This window comes from Eublepharis macularius, chromosome 1 (assembly GCF_028583425.1).
Source record: "Eublepharis macularius isolate TG4126 chromosome 1, MPM_Emac_v1.0, whole genome shotgun sequence".
Classification (NCBI taxonomy): Eukaryota; Metazoa; Chordata; class Lepidosauria; order Squamata; family Eublepharidae; genus Eublepharis; species Eublepharis macularius.
The window spans coordinates 23,717,126-23,729,120 of record NC_072790.1 but is presented as its reverse complement, the minus strand read 5'-3'; positions in this window follow the sequence as shown (position 1 = coordinate 23,729,120).

The following is an 11,995-nucleotide window of genomic DNA, read 5'->3' as shown; positions in this document are numbered from 1 at the left end:
ATGATGATGATGATGATGATAAATTTATATACCACCCTTCTCGGCAACTTAACACCCACTCAAAGTGGTTTACAATGTTTTTATTACCCCTACAATAATAATCACCCTGTGAGGTGGGTGGGACTGAGAGAGCTCCAGAGAGCTGTGACTAGCCCAAGGTCACCCAACTGGCTTCAAGCAGAGAACCAAACCCGGTTTTCCTGAGTAGAGTCCTGCTGTTCTTAACCACTACACCAAACTGTCTCTACACCAAACTGATATGGAGAAAGTGACTTTTCTCCCTTTTTCATAACAGCCCTCAGGAAATTGCAGGAATTTCAGGACAGACAAAATAACATAAAATATATAGTAAGTTCAATGACACAAGATACGTATTTGAAGCCAGGGCAGGAGGGATGTGAGCAGGGGTCATTTTGTAGAAAAAGAGCTGGAGGAACTCATTAACATAACTCATTAGCATATGCCATGCCCCTTGCCATCACCAGCAGTGTGTCATTAGCATAACTGATTTGCATATGCCACACCCCCTGACATCACATATCCTGGCAGTTTTGGACCCAGTCCTGGCCATTCAGGGCCAAAATTGGACCCAAAATGGCAAAAGGGGGCTGAAAATGGTGAAAGGGGGCCCAAAATGGTCAGGATTGGGCCACTGCTGAGCAGGAGAGTGATCCACCACCCCTCAGAGCCCCAATCTGGGCCATTTCAGCCCCAATCCAGGCCGAAATGGTCCCAAAATGGCTGGGATTCAGGTGGGCGGGGCCACCTATCATGTGACCTCTTTAGGGAACTACCAGAACTGTGTTCCTGTGCGTTCCCCCTCGAAATGAGCCCTGGATCTGAGATCTGGGATTTGTTGAAACCACAAAATGGCTGGATTTATGTGAATCCAGATTATTCGGCTGCAGAAAAAACAGGCAGTCAGAAGAGCAGCAGCAAGCGAGAGGGCAGTGCCAGCAGCAGTGCAAAGCAGAGGCAAGCCTTGCAGTGCACCAGAAGAGCGGCACGAGGGTGGTGAGAGGCAGCAGGCAGCAGGCATCCTGCCCGTCCGCCCCCATCTGAGCTCTGAAAGAGCCCCTCAGGCTGCCACTGGTTCTGGAGCTTGGCTAAGAATAATACTTAGAGTTTACAGTGTGCTTTCAGTGTTCAAAGTGCTTCACACACCTCTCATCACAGTAATTTTTGCAAGGGCTGTGCAAACTAAGCCAATATTCATCGTTATTAGATTACTATTATCTCTGCAAATGCAGATGAGCAATGGAGTATCATTTCCTAATGGCACCAAGGCTGCTTCCACACAGGCAGGAAAAGCTGTTCCTGGCTGCTGTGGAAGCCACAGCGAGTGAGATGAAGGTGTGCATGAACAGCACTTAAAAGCCTCATTCCCGGCTGGCGCTGCCCCTCTCCACCCTCTTCCTTCTCACTCCCAACCTGATAACAATCTTGCTGCCCTCTCCCCACAGCAAAGCAAACCCCCTTCCCCCCACCCCCACAGTTAAGTCTCATTAAAGAGGTAAAGAGTGGGGTTGCCAGCCCCCAGGTGGTGCTGGAGTTCTCATAGAATTACAACTGGTCTCCAGGCCACAGAGATCAGTTCCCCAGGAGACAACGGCTGCTTTGGAGGGTGGGCTCTATGTCATTATACCCAATTGGGGCCCCTCCCCAAACTCCGTTCTTTCCAGGCTCCACCTCCAAAATCTCCAGAAATTTCCCAACCTGGACGTGCAACCTTAGTAAAGAGGGAATGCCATAGCTGAGCATCACCATTTTGAAGGCAGAGCTAAGCTCTGCCTCCCATCCCAGATCGGTTGCATGTAGGGCCTGGAGTTCTCCTGGAATTACAACTCAGGGATGCTGGACCCCCAGCAGGAGTGGGGGGTTCCCCTGCCCCCCACCCCTACCTACCTAGCCAGTGGGGGCACGCACCTTCTGTGCGTACTCCCCTGCAGCACTGTGCACTCCCATGTGCAGCAGCCACCTGGATCGGGCCCATTTTGGGCCAGATTCGGGCCGCTGTGGAGAGCGGGAGCACTCCTGTGCTCCACAGAGGCCCAAAACGGGCCCATTTTGGCCCAAATTGGGCCCGTTTTGGCACAGGTCAGGCCCATTTGGGGCCACTGAAGAGTGCAGGAGCACTCCCGCACCCTGCAGTGGCCCTGATCTGACCAAAACAGGCCCAAAACAAGCCCAATTTTGGCCAAAAGGTGCCCATTTTGGGCTGCTGCAGAGCGCAAGTGTACTGCACTCTGCAGCGGCCCCAATCTGAGCCCCTGCAGAGCGTGGTGAGGTGACATCAGGAAGTGACATCATCACAAGAGGTAAGTGCAGGGAGCCAGTCCCCCAATGAGAGGTGAAGAGGAACTGGCAACCTGATTACAACTGCTTCCCAGACTACAGGGTTCTGCCCTCCTGGAGAAGATTATTTCATCAGGGGTCCTCTATCTAGTCCACCCCAAGATCTAAAAATTAAATAAATTTCAATAAAGAATCTCTGTTATGTGAGTCTTCATCAATTTAGCAAAAATAGTATAAAACTCACCAATAGACACACAACTTATATTCCTATGTGTCCGTCCCGGCACACCAAGAACCAAGCCGTGCGCAACCATTTATGGTATCATGGTATCCAGAGAATGAATCCATAGAGCTTCTTTCTGTAATAGAAGACGCTGTTTATATTCAGGGGACCCATGAGTCACCACATATAACACGGTGAACCGAAAGGCTCTCCCGTCTCTATGATGTTGCACAAAATGGTCTGTAAGAGGAGCCTCTAAAATTCTGTTCTTGATCCTGGACACATGTTCAAGAATGTGTACCTTTAATGGTCAAATTGTGTTCCCCAGGGCTTTTTTTCTGGGAAAAGAGGTAGTAGAACTCAGTGGGTTGCCCTCGGAGAAAATGGTCACATGGCTGGTGGCCCCGCCCCTGATCTCCAGACAGAGGGGAGTTTAGATGGCCCTCCACGCCATGGCGTGGAGGGCCATCTAAACTCCCCTCTGTCTGGAGATCAGGGGGCGGGGCCACCAGCCATGTGACCATTTTCAAGATGTTCCGGAACTCCGTTCCACCGTGTTCCAGCTGAACAAAAGCCCTGGTGTTCCCTATGTAGTAACGTTCACACTCACAAACAATAAAATATACTACCCCCATGGTTTGACACACAGAAGAATTCTATAAGGTGATACTGCATCTGTTTTTTAAATTAACTGTTTTTCCTGATAAAGAAAGGGGACACATTTACAATGGCCGCTGGGGTAGTGTCCTGACAATTTTACTGCCTCGTCACTTTTAATTTTAGATTGGTCCGAATGGATCACTATATCCCTCAGGCTTTTGGTTTTTCTAAAAGCCTTTCTTTTTTCTAATAGTAGGTGGCATATTACATCCTGAGATGTCTTGTACCAAACCCCAGTATCTATGGATGAGAGTCCTGTTGGATAGGGGTGTATCCTTGGTGTGCTGGGACGGACACACAGAAATATATATTGTGTGTTTACTGATCTTGGGGTGTACAGGATAGAGGACCCCTGATGAAATAGTTGTATATAAAGGTTTGGAGGATGGCCTGTATGCATTACATTCCGGCTGAACTCCTTCCCCTCCCTAAACCCTGCCCTTCCCAACTTTCCAGGAAGTTTAGTATGGAATAAGAGTTTAGTATGAAGTAATTAGTTTATTTGTAACGTTTTATTCTATAGAATACAAAACCAAATGAAGAGCATTGTGTGAGTGCAGTCCTGGTCTACAGTAATATTTGTATTACACCACACAATACAAGAGGTAAATTTTGTTTTAGTGTTTTTCCAAAAAAATATTTCTAGAGCATAGTGGTTGCCAACACTAAGAAAAAAAAATTCCTTGCCCCTTTTCTCTTTTAGATAAAGCATCGGAAGCATTTCTATAGTGGTTACTGAATGTGTGGGTGTGTTTGATTATAAATATTGTACAACTGACCACTGAGGAAGGCCTTAGGGCCAAAACGCGTATGGTCTGTCTTTGTGTTGGTCATTGAACTGTATCATCATCTGTGTATGGAGAACATTTTAGCAATTTTTAACATATGAATGCAGCCTGCCATTCAGGCCTTATGTTTTAAATATGTTTTTAACTGATACTTTGTGCACATCCATAATAAATTCCTTCTTGGAATACATTTTACATTTTAGGTTGTAACTTGACTCCTCTATTTTTTTCACAGAGTCTCTCTACACAAGACATCTGACACATGAAGAACAATGGTAGCAATAGTGGCCGGGAACAATGGAGATGCAATGGTAGCTGGGAAGGGTAGTTTAAAAAGACAGAGCCGGTGGCAGGGCAAAGGCTTTGCTATACACTGGGGCTGTGTGAAGGGGCTGTGAAATGCCAGAAGGGAAACTTCAGCCCATTAGAACCTCTCCAGGTCCAAGCCTGGCTCTGGAAGGCAGCTCCAGCCCATTTCCATTCCTTGCTGCCCTCTCGTAATGCTATGAGAATGCAATCGGTTTAGATGGATCTGTTTGGCATGAGTCAAGTATTCATTTGTCTTATCCCCAATCCACTTTGTATGAGACCAGAAGATGTAGAGTCTCTCTACGTGCGACATCTGACACATGAAGAACATGTGTCAGGAAATGCAATGTTAGCTGGGAAGGGTAGTTTAAAAAGACAGAGCCAGCCGCAGGGCAAAGGCTTTGCCATACACTGGAGCTGTGTGAAGGGGCTGTGAAACGCCAGAAGGGAAATTTCAGCCCATTAGAACCTCTCCAGGTCCAAGCCTGGCTCTGGAAGGCAGCTGCATCTCATTTCCATTCCTCGCTGCCCTCTGGTTGCAATCCCACCCAGTTTTAGGCTGGAGAGGTGAAACTGACAGAGCCTTCAGGGAGGCGAAGATGAAATTAACAAACTCTCTGAGGAGCGATCTCCGCTGGCTCTGTCTTTTAAAACTACGCTTCCTGTCTAACATTGCGTCTCCCCTACTTGATGAACATGCATGGAGGCTCTGCCGATAGTCATCATTTCCTCTTTAAGTTGGAACAAAGGAGGTATTTTCTGTGGTCCGACTTAAAAAGGAAAGCTTGTCCAAAACATCCCAGTGTTCTGTGAAACACTGTAAAGCAGAAGCAAGCTGTATGCCAGCCAGGGGGAGTCCCTGTGAATCTCTAGTGAATCTGTGGCTGAGATCAAATCTGAGCCTCTTGGATCACAAGCTCAGTCTCTTAACCACTATGTGGCATCAGTTCCTGTAACACAGAATGAAAAAGGAAATATGAACAAAGGCTTTTTTTTTTTTTCTAAAAATGACACGTAGTTTTCGGACCATGTATTTCTCAACCAGACGTATCATCATCATGCCTCATCTTGGTTCAATAGGACTGAGAATACCATATCCAAGAACTGTTAACTTTGTTTTGCTGGACTTGCTGAATGAGTTGGAGCTTCATGGTCAGCCTTGATGATCATTTTTAGTAAGAACTAACACAAAAAGGCCCTAACCTGGATTGTCCAGGTGAGCCTGATCTTGTCAGATCTCAGAAGCTAAGTAGGGTTGGCCTTGGTTGGATGGGAGACCTCCAATGGAGACTGGGGTTGCAGAGGCAGGCAATGGCAAACCACCTCTGTTAGTCTTTTGTCATGAAAACCCCACCAGAGGTTGCCACGAGTCATCTATGACTTGAGGGCACTCTCCACCACTACCAACATGGGAAGGAGGCCAGTCTGGACATGCAGTTCCCATTGCGGGAGGACACATTGAGCACATATGTAATTATGTGATGAGCCATACAATGCTCACTAATAGTTCTTGGCATCATTGTATGCTCTTTATTGCCGAGGCTTCTACACACAGGGCAGAAGACCATATCCCTAGAACATGGTAGTGAGGTACAATGAACCATGTTGGTAAATGCATAATTTCATGAAGCAGAAAGATAACCATGCTTTGTTTAATATAAGCTCCACAATTTGTTCCAGCTAATTATTGCAGAAATGGTTTTTCCAGCTGCAGGTCATGAGCAAAATGAAGTTAAGATCTTCCTGTTCTGTTAAGCCCTTTCCCCTGTGCACCATATTTTAGATCCTTATCTGTATATAATAAACAGGGTGTGAAAGTGTTGTCCCTAGAATTAATGGTCATACATTCAAGACTTATAACTATTGACTAGCAACAAAGCCCATTGTGGGGAAAAATACAACGAGCTCTAGAAAGGGGAGGGCGAGCAGGCAGGCATTCCCTCCTCCTCTGTCACTGATCCTAGCCACATGAAGGCAGGTGGGGGGGGGGCATTGCCACCTCCTCTGCACCTGATCCCAGCCAAGTGAAGGGGATCAGGATTCTGGCTGGGTGAAATAGGGGGAGGGCATTGCCATCTGCTCCGCACCTGATTCTGGCAGGTTGAACGGAGGGGGGGGCATTGCCTCCTGCTCTATGCTTGATCCAGAGTGGGTGAAAGGGAGGACGGGCATTGCCTCATGCTCTGCTCCTGATCCCAGCCAGGTGAAGGAGGCGGGCATTGTCACCTTTTCCCTGCCTGATCCCAGCCGGAAAAGGGGGCGGGCATTGCCTCATGCTCCATTCCTGATCCCTGCTGGGTGAAGTTGGGTGTGTGCATTACCTCCTGCTCTGTGCCTGATCCAGGCTGGGTGAAAGAGGATAGGCATTGCCACCTGCTCTGCTCCTGATCCTGACTGTGCGAAGGGGCCAGGCATTGTCACCTGCTCCTCGCTTGATCCCAGCCGGGTAAAGGGAGGGTGGTCATTGCCCTCTGCTCCCCTTGATCCTGGATGGGTGAAGGGAGGGTGGTCATTTCTGCCTGTTCCATGGCTGATCCTGGCTGGGGGAAAGGAGAAGGCATTGCCACCTGCTCGGCTCCTGATACCAAACAAAATACAAAGGCGTGCCCAAGATAACAATCGAAAACCAGCAACAGCACTTGGGAATCAAATTGAATTAACTGCACAATCAAAGTGACTTAATAAACAATTTTTCTTCTATTAAAGTGCTCAATGCAAAATATATCACATTTCACTATACATAGAATGTATTTAAATATACCAAGACTTATACATCCAAACAATGCAAAAGGGAATTATAAGATGTCGACCGTGTCCCTTTGAGTCTCTCAGTGGAAAAATGAAACAGTCTTATAATGTTGTTTGTTCTTCTAAATAAACACCGAGACTCCTGCATGGAGAGCTATTCTCTAAGCACAGAGGTGTTAATGAAAACCAAAAGGAATGTCCTTTTCTTATCCTTTTCAAGCAAGGGAGATAAAGAGGTCCAGCTTGTCCAGGGCCGATTCCAGATGGCTAACGTTCACGCGGAACGTCGCGCCTCGTTGCGGGGAAAATGCGAAATATCGCGTTTCCTCGTGCGAGTTTTGCGTGACGTCGCACAAAACTCGCGCGAGGAAACGCGATATTTCGCATTTTCCCCGCAACGAGGCGCGACGTTCCGTGTGAACGTTAGCCATCTGGAATCGGCCCAGGCCACTCTTCTCGTCCCCGCAGTAGCAAGGTTAGTAGGTAGTCGAACTTAAAGTTGATCTAATAAGTTGATCTACCGGGATACATCTATTAGGAACATTGCAACCCAGGGGATTAAACTCTGAAAATAATTTATCTTGTTTTTTATGAATGGGGTGTTATGGGATTGACTGTCTTTAAACAACATGTGGAGTTTAGCTGTGTGTTTTGTATTGTGGGATTCCCTACTGCGACCGTCCTGTTTGTGCGTTGAATGTTTTGCACATGAGAATTTTTCTATTTGATGGTGGTGAGTTTCTTACTTCTTCATTTTTGCCTCATTAGGGCTAGAACTATTAATTGAGAACAAAGGTGGTTTTGATTATATCAATGCTTTATTTGTAGAAGTTTAATCTCTTTGGTGGAAGTATTGTTGGCCCCTGAGGAAGCTGAATGATTGAGCTGGCAGCTTGTAGGGCCAGAGGGCTCTTCGGGGCTCCTCGTTCTTCCTTGGTATCCACCTGCAAAGAAAATTGTTATTAGATCAATTTTAAGTTCGTCTACCTACTCACCTTGCCACTGTGGGGACAAGAAGAGTAGCTGGGACAAAGACTTATATATCCAGACAATGTAAAAGGGAATTATAAGACGTCTTCGTATATTTAAATACATTCTATGTATAGTGAAATGTGATATATTTTGCACTGAGCACTTTAATAGGAGAAAAATTGTTTATTAAGTCACTTTGATTGTGTAATTAATTCAATTTGATTCCCAAGTGCTGTTGCCGCTCCTGATACCAGCTGGGTGAAGGCGGGGGAGCGGGCATGGCCACCTCCTCCATGCCTGACTCCAGCTGAGTGAATATGGGGGCAGGCATTGTCATCTGTTCCATGCCTGATCCCACCTGGGTGATGGCGGGGTGTGGCATTGCCACCTACTCCACTCCTGATCTCTACCAGGTAAGGGGGAGTGTGCATTGCTACCGGCTTTGCTCCTGATCCGAGTTGGGTGAAGAGGGAATGGGCATTTCCACCTGCTTCTGTACTGATCCCAGCTGGGTGATGGTGGCGGGCAGGTATTGCACCTACTTCACTCCTGATCCCAGCTGTGTGAAGGCTGAGGGCGGGTATTGCTCCCTGCTCCAATGCCTGATCCCAGCTAGGTAAAGGGCAGGCGGGCATTGCCACCTGCTTTGCTCCTCATTCCAGCTGGGTAAAGATGGGGGTGGGCATTGCCACCTGCTCCACCCGATCCCAGCTGGGTGAAGGTGGGGGTGGGCATTGCCACCTTCTTTGCTCCTGATCCCAGCTCGATGAAGGACAAGCAGGCATTGCCACCTGCTCTGCTCCTGATTCCAGCTGGGTGAAGGCAGGTACGGGCATTGTCACCTGCTCCACGCCTGATCCCGGCCTGGGCTTTCTGCCATGGCACGCTCTCTGGAGATCCGGCTGCCTCATCTGGGCTTCCCTCCACAGCTGCACCCTCTGGTGGCACATCAGGGTAGGAAGAGAGTTGTCTTGAATACGCTTAGCCTTTTATATAGTAGGATTATAATGGTGACAAAGACCATATACATTTCTCTCTAATATTTAACAAAAGTTATTATTGAGATTCTTCTGTCCTTCGGCTTAAGCCAAGCTGATATGATTGTGATAATTATATCAATATCACTACTTGTATAACAAAATTTGAATATATTTTGTTAATAATAGTAACAACAACAATACTGCACTTATATACTGCTCTTCTAAACAAATAAATGTCACTCAGAGCATGAACAAAGTCAGTGTTATTATTATCCCTGCAATTCAGCTGGGGAGCTGGGCTGAGCGGCTGACCAAAGTCCAGCTGCTGAGCTCATGGCAGTAGTAGGATTCAAACTGGCAGAGAGCTGATTTGCAACCCAACCATTTAACCACTGTGCTACAGCAGCCGCCAGAGCAATTGGGGCAGATAATGCATCATTTCAAACCAGCCCAATTTGTGCTGCTTTTTTACCAGATGGAGCTAGCCTGTCCGCTTTAGCAACCTCTTTGGCCCACAAAAAAATTGTGCTAATTTGGCACACCTGTACCTAATTCACATTAGCAAAAAAAAATCCCATGCAACAAATTGAAACGGGGGGTGTAACAAAAATTCGGGACTACGGTGGTATGGTTTGAACATCCAAGTTTCTTTTGTGGCTTCTATACACTTTGGAGGGGGTGGGAATTCTAGACATCAGTTTTGAAGTTTGAGAGAAAAATTGCTGTCAAAATGGAGTCTCCATATTTAGGGGATTGGCATTAAGAATTGCTTTCCCCTCTAATACTGCCCCTGCTCGCTGACTGTTTCTTTGTTATGCTGGTGCCAGAATGTTGGATGTTTCTTCACTGAGTTTAATCGTTCAGAGACATTCTTCCAGATAAGACTTGAGAAGTATCAATGAGAGTTTCAAGGAGGTCTCTTCGAGCTGAAGGGAGGGGGCAGGGAGTGCGTGTGTGGGTGTGGGTGAGTGTGGGTGGGTGTGGGTGTGAAGAACACCAATCTAAGTTTCGAAGAGAGAAACAAGCAGATACTGCCTTCTTTGAGTTGTGTGCTACTTGTACAATTGTAAGCAAAGCAGATAAGTAGATACTTAAAGATCTCCATAAGAACCAAACCTACATAAGGTTGCATATTTGGATGCCAACGACAATCCTGCCCTCAGAGCTCAAACATACTTTTTATGTAGGAGGTGGTGCTTTTGGAGAAAAGTAGCTGCTGAGATATCTGGTTTGGATAATAAGAGGAATTGGATGTTTGTCAATGAAATTTTCATTTGTCATTGAAAATTGGATTGAATAAACGTTAATGTTACTATGCTTTGTGCCGATAGAGAGTGCAGCCTCTTTTGACCCACATTCTTGTTTTGACCCCTACTTCACATCTCTGGCCTCACTTTTTGACCTCCTCCCAGATTTCTGCTTTTTTATATTTCATCTCAATTTCACTTGTCTGCTTACCTTAGGAGCAGATTGCTCCTTGTCCTTCCTGTAAATTTTATTTGATTTCATTGAAGATTCATTGATCACTGACGGGGAATTGTGGCCGTGGGCAGGCGGTGAGGTGGAGTCGTCTTTTGCATGATATTATGATGCAATAAAGGAGCTTGGTGGATGACTTTGTCACTAACACATGGGGAAGCTTATGCAGTGGGTAGGCGGTGGTACCATTGCAGAGGGAAGGGGGGAACCTTTGGAACTGCCTGTTGGGGGCACCTTTGGTTGGGATAAATCACTAGAACAAATTATGATGCCTGGACATCCACCTGCTTAGCTCACATCCTACTCCTCCAAATCGGGCCTGTTCGCTGGGTTGACTTTCATGTGTGCAAAGTGGTATTCATTAACCACCACACATGCTTTGGTTTTGCCTCACCACAGGGGAGTTGTTTAAATAAAGCAAAACAGATATATGTAAACATTATATAATTTTTTTGTCTGAAAAGTCTTGGGGGGGTTGTGAGTTTGTCTCTATATTAATCTCTTGGGATCAGCAGTAGTTTGCACATGTGTAGTAGTTGACAGTGGTTGGCAACCAGGAGGAGAGAGATGGGGACAGGGGAATAACTCCACACCAGCAGTGCAACATTATTTCTGGCAAAAATCTGGAAGTGATGCCATTATCGCCAGTGTGATGACAATACTCTAGGATTTGGGCAAAACTCTCTGGTTTTCTTCCTGCTGGCCTAGTAGAGACTTTGAAGGAGAACAGGAGGTCTCCCACTGAATCAGGAGATTGGTGGCCCTCACCAGTGCTATTATAGTAAGTAACATGATGCCTTGTGCATGAAGCAGATGCCAACAAGGACAAATGTGATACTCTCCCTCAACAATGACACAACGCCCTTGTTCTTTCATACAAGCGGAGACCCCACAAGGCTTCAAATTGGAGGGGGGGCACCATCTGATTCCACCCTCTTATTGTACCCTCCACTCTTGTGCACTACCTCAGCTAGGCAGAGCCGGATCTAGTGTTCCCCGCACCTGGGGCAACGCTTATCAATCCTCGCGTGCGCGCGCGCGCGCGTGCTCCGGACGCGGCGTGATGATGTCATTTGGGTGACGTCATCACGCCTGCGCTGGAGGCAGCGCGCGGGGCTGAGAAGCCGCCAGCGCCATTCCCTTCTCCGCAGGCGAATGGCACGGTTGGCTTTGCAGCCCCCCTGCACTGCCTTTTGCTTGCCCCGCGGGACAGGGGGTGGCCGGCTTGCCGCACACCTCCTGTCCTGCAGGGCAGGCAAAGGGCAGTGCATCTGCCCACGCCATTCGCTTGCTCCACAGGAGAGGGGGCAGCCAGCCGCCCCCTGTCCCGCAGGGCAGGCGCATAGTGCGGGCAGCCTTGCAGCCTTGCAGCCCTCTGCACTGCCTTTTGCCTGCCCTGCAGGACAGGGGGTGCGCGACAAGCTGACCACCCCCTGTCCCGTGGGGCAAGCGAAAGGCAGCACGGGAGCCCGGTGTCCCCTCCCTGGCAGCGCCAGGGGCAGACTACCCCCCCTGCCCCCCCTCGATCTGGCCCTGCAGCT